Raw genomic sequence first — 12,509 nt, 5'->3', positions numbered from 1 at the left:
ATTTGGGGAAACTGCATTTTCCGCTTAACGACGCAGACTTTTCAAAGCCCTTTGGCTAATCCACGTCATCGGGAGTCTCATTTCCGCTGCTGCAATGGAGTCCTTGTCTGGTTTGCGAGCCTGAAAATGCCAGCCAGGTGACAGACCCCCGCTACCTCTCCCAAAAAAAAAAAGAAGAAAAACCCCTTTACTTTACCCCCGAAAAACCTCTTGGCAATTATGGCCGCTTCGATGGCCATAAGCGATTAGAGAATGGGCGAAAGAGAAAAATCAACAGCTGGCAAAGAGCGAGCCAAGGTCGTTGGCTCTCTCTCTCTTTTCACCACAGTGGGTCGTGTGGGAAAACTGTTGAGGAAAACTCACCACTCGCCGATGGCTGCTAGCCGAGGCAACGAACATTACGAGGATTTTCCCCGTGCGGCATTCAGTCTCACGTTGAACTCTGCCGCCGTTTGTTGTCAGCCGGTGGCTCGTGTTGGACGAACTTAGCTTCGATTTTGGCCAACTTCAGAGGCCAGGCTCAAATCACACACTACTGTGCCAGTGCCGACCAAGTACGAAGGACGAGAGACCACGACCATTCGCGACGTGTCCCCTGAGAGAGGTCCTGCTAGTGATCGCGTGCCGATAATTACAGCCATTAACGCAAAGTGACGAATAAATCGAAAAGTTTAAACTTTAAAGTTCGCGTATTTATCTTTAACAATTTCCAAACGCTTTTCGTTTTCCCGTTTTTCCGTATTTGTTGTTCTCTCCTATTTTTTTTTTTTTGTGTTTGTTATGTTAAGCCGGCACACAACACACACTGTGGGTGAAAGTTGGTGTTGATACAAAATCTCAATAACGAAGTGAATGCAACAAATGCGCATAAAATGAAAAATTTGCCCACTTAAGTGTGAAGAAATACAAAAAAAAACCAAACAAAATAAAACAAAAGGAATAAATAAAGAGCTAAAAGCTTAAAAAAAATCAAATCGGAAAATCAGAGAGATAATCAGCCAAGAAACCCAATCAAGGCGGCCAAAAACGGTTAGTAAACATCAAAAATTGTTTGTTTTTGTGGCTGCTTTATAGTTGTGTGTGTTTATGAGTGTGTTTGTACAAAGGTGTGAAGATATTATTTTTTTCTTAACTGTCTTAATATATTTTAAAAAATATTTCAAAGTATGAAGCTTTTACAGCCATAGGACAGGACTTACCGATTAAAAGTAGTCAGCAAATGACACAGGGATCCAAAAGGAAATGAAGATTTTGTACAAGCCAATGTAGATCACAAAATTCTGAAAAAAATATATACATACATGCTTTATAACTAAGTATATTTAACAAATCAAGTAGGCAAAAATCCAACTCTAAATCAGGACTTCAATGGGACATACTCTAATGAATAAAGGATCCTGCTTCAACTAAGTAACTCCAACTGGTGAAAACTATGCAGGCACAAGATGGAAAACATTCTGGAAAGTGCGACAAAACAGAGACAACCCCACACAGACAGGACTCGAGGCCCTCAAAGACCTACATGATTTATAAGACACATTAAATTGAATATTCAACATAATGTAGCATTTAAATGACCCACGCACAGTGCGCTGGCATAAAACAGAACCAACATACAAACAGAATATATATACATATATATGTATATACTGTATATATTATATGACAGGATAAGGTCAACGAAAGCGGTCTAAGTGACTTGCTGAGGAGCAACAAGCCTCCTTTTTGCCGCGCCTAATGGCAAAAAAAGGGTGGTGTGTAAAGGCTCAAAGGTTATGACTCCGCCACTTTAAGCCATATTGTTTAAATGCGAAAATCACTTAAAGTTTTCCCAGCGATTGAATTCTTACCAAAGGGAGAAAAAAATAAGAAAAAAAAGGGAACCCTGCTTGCATGTGTGTGTGCAAAAGTAATTTACCAACACAGACACTGTGCGAGCAGACCCAAAGGATCATAAATCACACGTTCAGACCGAAACTACAGAAAGTGACACACACCCCCCCCTCAGGGGGACAAGGCAGGGGAAAAGTTGGCTAAGAAAAGCGACGGGGGGTGGGGCAAGTCACGCGTTACGTGTCCAGGTCAGAATGTCAAAAGTCAGCCAATTTGGGCAACATTTTGACAGACACTGCGCTTAGATCGCGTTGTGCAACACTGTCACCGCCGGTTATCCTGTAAGGAGTTACTGCCATCACAGCGAATATCGAAATTAATATTTAATACAGCTAAACTAAAGATATATATATACTCTAGCACATATAGAAACACTTTTGGGATTAGTTTTCCATTAGGAAGTATTGCAATTACTTATAAATAACCTCCGAAATTAGCCTCTAAATTCCAATTTAAAAAAATGTTGAGGTACACTTTAGAAACTAATTACATGTTAATAGTTCTCTTGATTTTTGTTAGCTTAGAATATAAACTATTTATGAAATAGCTTTTATATCATTTATATCATTAATTGTGTGTCTAAAGATTCAAGACTATTTCTTTTCTATATTTAAAATGATTAAAATTGTATATAAAAAGAAGAATATATAACCAAATTGAATAGGTAATTAAGAAATATAATAATACAACTTCAATTACAGGAAAATATAAATATTTATAAATATGTTTCACAAAATTCCAATTAATTAAGCTCAACGCTATTTCCCTGCAGCATTCCTTTTTGTTTGGTTTTAATATTTACTTTTTTATTGGTCTATGGCTTGCAATAATAATAACAAAATATGTCAAAGTTTGGCAAACGAGTTAACAACAAAAACAATTTTTCTATTAGTATTTTCTATTTTAAATGACATTTTTGTGTTCATATTATGTAAACACAAATTGTTTCGTGGTTTCAAAGTTGATAGATCAACTTTTGCATTACAAAATAGGGCAGTAAATAAATAGTTTAGACGATCAATATATAAAGAGTTAAGTGAAACAGAATCGTCTCTAAATATTTCATTATAAAGTTGAAAGGGGTTTTTAGTATCAGTTTTTCATTAAAATGTAATAATATTATTATGAACTCTGCATACTACTATTTGAGCTCCCTTTCTGCAGGACTTAAGCCCAAGTTAAGTCGCCTGACCCAAGTGATTACCACGAAAGGCAACCCAAACTCTGGTCTTCTGACTCCGAAATTGCCCATAATCCATTCTCCAAGCCCCCGGATAATCACTCACTGCCATACCCTCTTGACCCGCAAATCATATTTTCAGCCCTGAGTTATGGCCTGCGACTTCCTTTTTGCCTTAACAAAAAAGTGTATGAAAAAATGTAAAAAAAAAGAAACAAATTTAGGACCCTCCGGGTTAACAAGATGTTTATAAAAATGATATTACGATTTACCTAACCCACAGCGACGACGACACGCACAATGTGTGAAATGAATGTCGAGTTGAGGAGAAGCCAGAATGAGGCCGAGGCTGGCTGAGGCCATTAGACAACGCATTAATCTAATCATATGAGTTTCGTCTGTCTGCTCATCTCCGTTCCCCTTCCTTATTATTATTTTTTTTTTACCAGAGTACCGAAAATCATGAACTCAAAAATGTTGCCTGGGATTTGGCCTCTAAAAAAGGAACAACAACAAAAAAAATCAACAAGAAAGAAGCTCTTTGACAGAGTTAACAGACGGAAAAATACCTAGGAAAGAATATTGAACATAATAATATAGGGAATATAGTAATAAAGTAATATATAACTAAAGATGTGGAGAAATGGATAAAGATATCTGGATATATAAATAATATATTAGAGAAGCCTTTACTCTGTATATTTTAAGATAAGTTCTAGGCAACTGTATTTCGTTTTTATATTTGGGTTGCAATTATTTTATAAAATACATATATTTTTATTCTAAGAAAGGGTCTTATATAGTTAATTTTAGGTTAAAAAAAAATATTTAAAAAATTGCAGTAACATATTTTATGGGATTTATAATTAAAGGCAACTTTTAGCAAGATATTTAATGTATTGTTTAAAGCTCTCTTTATAAAATACATATAATTTTTTTGCTAAAAAAGTGTATCTTTATATCGTTAATTTTAGGTTCAAAAAAATATATTTAAAAAATTTCATTAACAAATTTAAACAGATTCATAATTTAAGGCTAATTTTAGCAGGATAAATACATTTATTTAAGCTCCATTTCCTCAATATATTCTTTGTATTTCCTTTATAATTTCATATATTTTCCCACCATAAATAATTTACTTAATTATAAAACCAAATCTACCCCTTATTTTCGTCAAGTGTTGGGTATTAAAAACGCCAACACTCTCTCTCATACACACAGACTCTGGGACATTTGCAAGTTGATTTATAAGCGCGCTGATGTCAGTTACGTGCAAAATGGCAGCAAGTTTTTGGCCCACGCACGCACTCAATAATGTTGCGAGTTTTTCCGAGATGAAAAGGGGTTGGGTGAGGGGGGGATAAAGGACAGGGGGCTTACCTGCTTTTGTACTCTCTCTCAGGCGGGGGAGGTGAAAGGTTACTGAAGAGGATTTTGGCAAGGCAACGCTCGCTCTGCCATTGCGCAAATTGCTTGCAACACTTTTTGTGCCATTCACCCGGTACTGCTCCTGGCTCCTGGCTCCTTGCTCCTGGCTCCCACTCCTCCTCCGACTGTTTTGGCTTTTATAAATCGTTTAGACACCGCCGCCATACCATTTCAGGCCACCTGAATAACAACAGAACGTGGCGGTGGCGGTGGCGACAAGTCGACTCAAAAGAAGCCCGAAAAACAGGAAGCCACTCCCTGGTCTCCCCCTACCAACCTCCCTGTTTTTTTTTTTTTGGTCGCCACTCAAAACACATCCATCAACAGCGTATTTATATGCGAGGCAAAAGGTTAAAGGTGTTTTTCTGTATCCCCCAGCTTAAGGCTGTGCTGGATGCTCCTCCTAATTGTCAGATTTTCCTTTGGCTTTGCCGCCTCCTCTTTGGCCCTTGCATACTTTTGTGCGCGCCTCGCGTAATGAAGATAATTGCTGCTAAGCGGATCCTGGCGGATTTCTGAGACACCTACACACACAGACACATTCTCATACCATCGTCATATATATATATATGTATATATGTATATATAGAAAAAAAAATCCTTTGCTTGTTGCCAAGCCTGCAATTTGGCTGAGGAGATTTTCGGGTAGAAAGCTGAGAAAGGTGTCAATATTTATACACAAAAAAAGTTGGGGGTAAAAGCTGTAATTCTTTTCAATTAAATACAGTCTCTTTGCTAATTTACACAGTTTCTTTATTAATAAAAATGCTTTTCTTTGGTTTATTATTATTAATTTTTTAAATCATCTTTTACAGAAATGTTTCATTTGTAAGCAAAATCCAACTCATATTTCACTTAATTTCCAAAAGAATCCCTTTCTGAAAACTTTGCACATATTGCAATTTTAATTTTCAATAAAATTCATTTTTGCTCAAACATTTTTGTTTGACTGAATGATATTTTTCATTTGTTGCTCTGTTGCCTGGGCTTTATTTTGTTCCTAAGTACACACTCATTTAATTACTTTTCTGGAATTTAAGTAAAGCAATTCTAATTTAAAATCTTTAATATCTATTAAGAATTCACATAGCTGAAGGATGCACCTTTACCATTTTATATCCACACCCTTTTTACCCTACTTTAGTTGCTTACTCATTTCGTTGTTTTTAATTTGCAAAGAAGATAGAGAAAGGAAGGGAAAGCTACTCCGGTAGCTGCATTAATTAAATTCTTTCAGGTGTTAAAAGGTGTCGGGTCTTTTGTGCATTCAAAGGTTTGGCTAATTGGTAAATGCTTTCAAGTGCTTGGCTAACGAGGCGAATGCGTAATGCGAACAAAAGTCAGCGAATAGAGTCTTAAACTTGGAATATGTCCCCAAAAATCCTAGTTGCTTTCTGATTTATTTTGCATATTTTACGAATCACATTCACAAATTTGTCCCTGGCTTAACGGTGAGAAAAAGTGAAGAAAAATTGGCTAAGAGGCGCCGAATTATTGTGACAGACGTTAACATTTATGACAGGAATGGGGACGGAGGCGGCTTAGATAATATGTAACAGGTAATTGTTTTTCTTCTTAGCTTATTTTTCTTCCCCCCTCATTTTGGCTTTTCTTTTTTTTTCTGGCCGACTTTATTTTTTGCTTCATTTGTTTTCTGTTTTCGGTCTTCTGCTCTCTCGTTTGTTGGCATAAATTTATTGTGTTCGCCCGCCTCACGCATTTGCATAAATATTTTAATTTGCATTTCAACGAACACGAAAAGCGAAACGAAGCCAGGGATATATACAGTATATATATAGTATATATATTAAATATGTACAAGCCGCCAATGTTTTTGGCTATTTACAGTTTTCTAGCACAAGTTTGGGACTGCAGGCAAGAAAAAAATAATAATAATCTATAAAAGAGAGAGGGGAGAATGGGCCTAGAAAAAGTAATCAAAGAGTTGTAACTATGGGTTTTTTCTTCCTCATATATATAAATCTATATTCTAGCAGCCATCAAAGCCACATTTGTATGCAAATTTACCAAAAAAAAGGAAGGCAAAAAAACAATATGAAATAATAATAAGAATCATATTTCGTATCAGCATCGAATTCGGTAGATTTGTCCACACAAATTGGCATTCAATTTCTTGTTTCACCCTGGAATTGAATTAATTTAAAGTTCTATGCTTCGTTCTATTTCATTTCACAATTTTGGATTTATGAGCTTGAAATTGGTATGCAATTTTTCTTTATATTTTGTTGGCTTATTCCCATAGAAACTGGGTTTCATTTTAACTTGTGTCACCGTTTGTCTGAGGGCTTCAATTAAGCTTTGCGATTTGCTTGTCCTTCGTTCTCGTTGAAGGAAACTTATTTGCATTTCGGACGGCAGTTTGGCAGTTGGCAGTTTGGCTATGGTTCAATATTGACTTTGTTAAGACTTTTGCTTCGAGTGCAACAACATGTCGCATCCTGGCGGCATCCAAAAATCCATAGATCGGTGAAACTTTTGGCCCAGGACATTGCGCATACGACACGTTGGTTTCGTTTTTTTTTCCCTTCCTCCTGCGTGGAAGTTTTCAGATTCTTATCATAGCAAGAGGAGGGGGAAAAAAAGGGGACAAGGACGAGGGTGAGAGGCAATGGCTAGGCCAGAAGTAAGGTAAACCATTGAATTTATAGACTAGGAAATACCTAGTAATTGCTCTGAGGGGTTCATAAATTTTTTGTAGCATACTTATGAGGGCTTTTGTGGTTTATATTTAAAAAGGTAAAAATTACTAGTAATATATTCAATTAAATGTATGTAAAGGGTAATTTAGTGTCCAAATAATCATAATAAAATTTTCTTAAAATTACTCTCAAATATTTTACATAATAATGAAAAAAATATTCAATAAATTTAGACCTTCTCTTAAGAGTTTTTAAGACTTTTAACAATTTCTCAAGCACCCAAAACATTTTAATTTAGAGAAGAATATTGACTTCAAGTTAGAGTTATTCTTTAATAATATATTCCAACATTTTCTTAGACAAATACGCGGCTTCTTAAATTAGTTTTGCGCGAGTTTACACAAAATGCAATATACCCTTTCCTTCCTTGTAGGGTTTAAAAACTAAGCAAACAGCCCTCGCTCTGGCAAATATGTTTTCATTTTCTCATATCTCTGACACACACACACACATTCTCACAGTAGAGAGCCCTGCATGAGGGAAAACTTTCCATTTCAAAATATTTTCTTAGCAAGCTTCTCATTGCTGGCGTTCCTTTCTATGGCCATACAAGGGCAGGGACAAGGGAAGGGTACAAAAAATAAGAAGAAAAAAACTGCAAGGAAAAAAACCATAAGGCAAAGGGGGAAAAAGGCCAAACAAAATTTTCTTTTGTGTATTCTTGTTTTTTCCTAGTGCCGCTGCACTGGGCAAAAACCTGTCTGGGGCCTGGGTTTTCTCGTTTGCAAATGTGTGTTTTGTGGCAACAGCAGCCGGTAGTCCTTTTTTTTTTGTAATTCCGTAAATTTGTTAGCAGACGCACAGGATCAATAATTGAATTTCGTAAGGCAATTTGCATACACTCCTGTATTCCCATCCATATCCATATCCGTATCCCTATCTCAAACAATGCGAACAATTGAACTAAATTAACGCAATTATTGCCAGGTGCAGAGATCATTCCGTAAAACGGAATGCTAAATTGCGAATGTAAAGTGAAATTGCATATCGGATAAATTTTGGGGGGCGGGGACTGGCCGATTTATCGGTCATATTTCATTAAGCTGAAACAATATGTCAGCAGCCAGAGATACAAGATACAAGTGTCCATGAAATTCAGGAAGCTATTAAGCATTTTGCTTGGGAATTTATAGGAAACGAAGAGCAGGTCAGAAATGTATAAAGGATATGGTTACTGAGACTTAAAAGTGTCTTGAAATATATTTTTGAAAAGGTTTTCTAAAGTAAATTTCTATTTTTAGCTTAACTAAACTTAATTAAACTTAACTTTAACCTTGCTTAAACCTTAAAGATTACTTTACACATATTTTTAAGGGTTTATTTCTTAACTTTTTGACAAGTTCTAACCTTTGTTTATACTCTAAACACTTTATAATTCCACAAAGCACCTTCTTCATTTATTTTCTTAATCAGTTTAAGGAAAACTAGGCGTGTATTGACCAAAATCTATGGCAATTCCGCCAAACAATTGAAAGAAATGCCTGAATACTTAACTCACTTATTGTGGCCATGTAGAAACATGCGTAATTCAATCAGCCCAAGACGAAACGAGTTGAATGAATGAATAAATGAATGCTCCCATTCTTGGGGGCACAATCACTTTATTAGCCCCTTATTCCTAGCGACCATAAAATAAACCCCTACCGCCTCCCCCAAACCTAGTAATGGCCATCAAATTTACAGATTCGCTGTGGCAAAAATGCTTTTCATCCCATTTCCCTGGCAACCCTCCTTCCTACTCGCTCCTGCTCGTCTGCTTATCGATAGATAATATATTTATATTTAAATAACACTTCATCATGTCGACGCTGCGTATGCGTAATATTTTTTGTTTGCTTTCATGTTTCGCCCAAAAGTGAAGCCAATGCCAATGGCAAAGCCGAAGCCCAAGGAGGCATCGACTTATAAATAAACTTGATCCATTACACACACCCCACCAGAAAAAGAAAATAAAGGATCTATAGACAGGCGGCACACAATTTGCCTTGACTGTCGAGTGCGATAAATTTGGGCTTATGATTTTATCCCTTTTTACAGCCTTTCAGGATGCGAACGCGAAGCATTTCCAAGTCAATTCCTCAGTTTCATTTTCATTCCCATTGTGAAGCCGGAGCTTGGGTTTGGTTTTTCATGGGGGCGGGGGGGACGATGGGTGTTTGGGGTTTTTCCTGGCCGCTCATGCATGAAACAGCGCTTCAGGAACAGACAAAACCGAGAGACATCGCATTGTCTGCCGCTGAAGAATAAATAAACTACTCGTAACAACAATAAGCGTAGCAAGTCAAGCAAATTACGCACACAGAGACAACAAATAAGTTTATTCGGTTAACTTTGCCAACAAAATAGAGCTGGCTGGCCTCTGGATTTTCCTACATTTCCACCTTTTCCCACCCTTCCCCACTAAACACTTGGGGAACCACGCGAAAAAGCGAAACTTTTGAGCATTACATGCATAAATAACCGTTAAAGGAAACCACAACCAAAGTAGAAAAGGAATGAACTAGAATTAACTTAAAGAATATAAAAAAAATAATAATAAAAATAAAAAAAGAGACAGATATTCGATATGATAGCTACTAACCCCAAAGGGCAACCCTCGAGCTTCTTGAAATGATTTAGACCCAAGAGTGCCTGGGAATTGCTTCCCTTTTGAGATGAACTCAAGTGGAAGGGCAACTTTTGCGGATGGAATTATCTCTTATGAAGATGTAATTGATAAATGGGAATGGATGGGCCGATGGAAATGGCATTGGAAATGCGATATATATACTGCGGGGGAGCCCCATCGTAACCACTAACCCAAGGGCCATAGAGAAAGGTTTTCGGTTTCGGTTTCGCGGTCTCTGTAATTGCACCGCACTCGACAAACATTTTATTTAAAACTAATGGGGATTTAAATGGAGGCTGGAAAAGAGTTTTATAAATAAATACAGAAGTACTGAAATGCTTAATAATAAATATGTGATTTGTGTGAGGTATTAAAGTGTATTTAAGTATGAAGTTCAGGTGTGAAGCTATTATTTGCTATTATTTTTAAAACATTATTAAGTTGATAGTCTTAACCAAAGGGGCTTAAGTTCCTTAAGTTTCTTTTTGTTATTTTTTATTTAATATTTTCCTGGTAGACTTAAACTCTGCAAGACATTTTTAACAATTCAATAATGATTTAATAATCCAATAATCACATAACACTTTAAGCATTTGATTAAAATGGTATCAACAAAAACCTAATCCACATTTCAAGGACTAAAAGAATTTATTAAAAATTAAATACAGCCTCTAAATTGTAATTGTAATAGTAAATCTAAATTGTAACTTAACTCAACAACATTTTAATAATTGTGTGACGAAGACTTGGCCAATAATTCAACATTAATTTAACAAGACATTATTTAACTTCTTTTATTTGTTTTCTCATTAATTTAAAAATTGTTTTAAAACATTTTCAAGCTACTAAAAGTTGTTTATTTAAACATTCCTCTCTTCATATATATATATTTTTTATTTTAAAAGTATTAATACATATGTAAGTTGATTTATTTCAGGACTTTAACAACCTTTTTACACTTCTTTAATTTAGTTACTCAAATCTTTTCCTTGAAATCTTTCCTTGTTAACTAATAAAAATAACAACAATCACTAGCATTTCTTTCATTAAACTCTTACAAGTGTTGCTCTTGATGCCTTTTGCTTGTTGTTTACCATAATTCCTATTTCAACAATGGGTGAGGACAACATTTACAAGGACCCACAATAAATGCGAACAATTGCCAGGATGGTCTGGGTTATTTATATAGACACTTTTGGGCATTTGATTCGCTTTCGCATTTGATCACTTAACGAGCCACGGATAATTCCCCACTCAATGAATCTCAAGGAGCATTGGCGACAGCAACTTATCCGCAGATCATCTCAATGGGTATTACCTACTTACACACGCTACACACACACACACACTCGAACACACACACACACACATACACATGTAAATAGATGGTCCTGTGTGTAATTATGTGCTACATCATCTTTTATGGGGGCTCAAACAAGCAACAACAACAAGAACAACAAGGGGGCCATGCATCATTTTCCTCTTAATCTTTTCTGCGTTCATTCTTCCCTTTCTTGGTTTTTCTTCTATATATATATATATGTATATATATATATATATACACTTTTTTTTCCTTTCTTTCTTTTTTATTGTCAAGTGTATTAAACGGAATATTGCCACGACGCCTCCTTTTTGGCCTCTTATATTGCGACCACTATGTCTCTCGTTTGTTTGTGTTTAATCTCGTTTTAATGCCGTCGAGCATCATCGTAAAAATTATTACATTAAATGTCAACGCAAAGGAGAGAAAAAGAGCGAACACATACACTCACACATTGCAGCATACGCAGAAAATAAATCGTAGGAGGTTCTTAAGGAAATTGAGAAACAAATTAAATATATTTTACAAAATATGTAAAGCACAAAAAATAAACTAATTAAGAAAAGCCAAAGCTTCTATACCCTTGAATTATAGAATCGATTCCCCAATTTATCATAGCTTAACTTGAAATATTCGCATACTGTGATTCAATATTTATCAATATTTTTATATCAATTGATTTTCGACAAATCAAATTTTATAAATCTCATAACTAAGCCAAAAATTCTTTAATTTTAATTCGGAAAGCAGTTATATGTTACTTTTTATTCTGTTAATAAATCTGCATCAGTTTAAAAATTTAAAAAATTCAATTTTTTGCCGATTTTTAACAATTTTAACGATGCAACCCCTTAAGAAAAATTGAAAATTTTTGACAAATTTTTTTTTCTGCCAGAGATGGCTTCAAAGATTCGCCTGTCGATGCTGATCAAGAATATATATGATTTATAGGGCAGGAAATGACTGCTTTACTGATTTAGAAGCTTCCGACTACAATTAGAATGCCCTTTCAGAGTAAAATATCGAAATGGCTAAATAAATAATTAAAAATCCACAAAATATTATTTTATTTTTTATTTTATATATTTTTAATATATATTTAATATATATTTAAACATCTTTCATTTAATTTTGAGGGATAAAATCTATGATATTCCTTGCACATATTATTTCTCCCAGTGCATCAATGAAGAAAGCGAAATGAGCGGTGAAATGAGAGGGGAAGAATGTGGAGGAAATAAGACGAGAGATATGTGTGGATAGAGCAGGTTCACTGAAGACGGCGAAGGTCTGTTGGTTTAAGAGGGTCGTTATTATTAAATTTTACACACACGCACACCCCCAAACCCTCCCCTCCCC

General features: G+C 35.5%; 1 protein-coding gene across 1 annotated transcript in view; it reads left to right on the top strand.

Moving 5' to 3' along the window:
* The first annotated feature begins 419 nt into the window (after positions 1-419).
* LOC110180619 (uncharacterized) overlaps positions 420-12,509 on the top strand; it is a 106,131-nt gene continuing 94,041 nt past the window's right edge. Inside the window, exon 1 of the mRNA XM_086835536.1 lies at positions 420-1,029. The gene's annotated coding sequence lies outside the window, so the exon portion shown is untranslated. The remainder of the gene's footprint in view (positions 1,030-12,509) is intronic.

This window comes from Drosophila serrata, unplaced genomic scaffold (genome assembly GCF_035046125.1).
Source record: "Drosophila serrata isolate PLE 108 unplaced genomic scaffold, ASM3504612v1 contig_276, whole genome shotgun sequence".
NCBI lineage: Eukaryota > Metazoa > Arthropoda > Insecta > Diptera > Drosophilidae > Drosophila > Drosophila serrata.
Note: the sequence above shows the minus strand (reverse complement) of the source record. Positions and strands in the feature narration are given on the sequence as shown.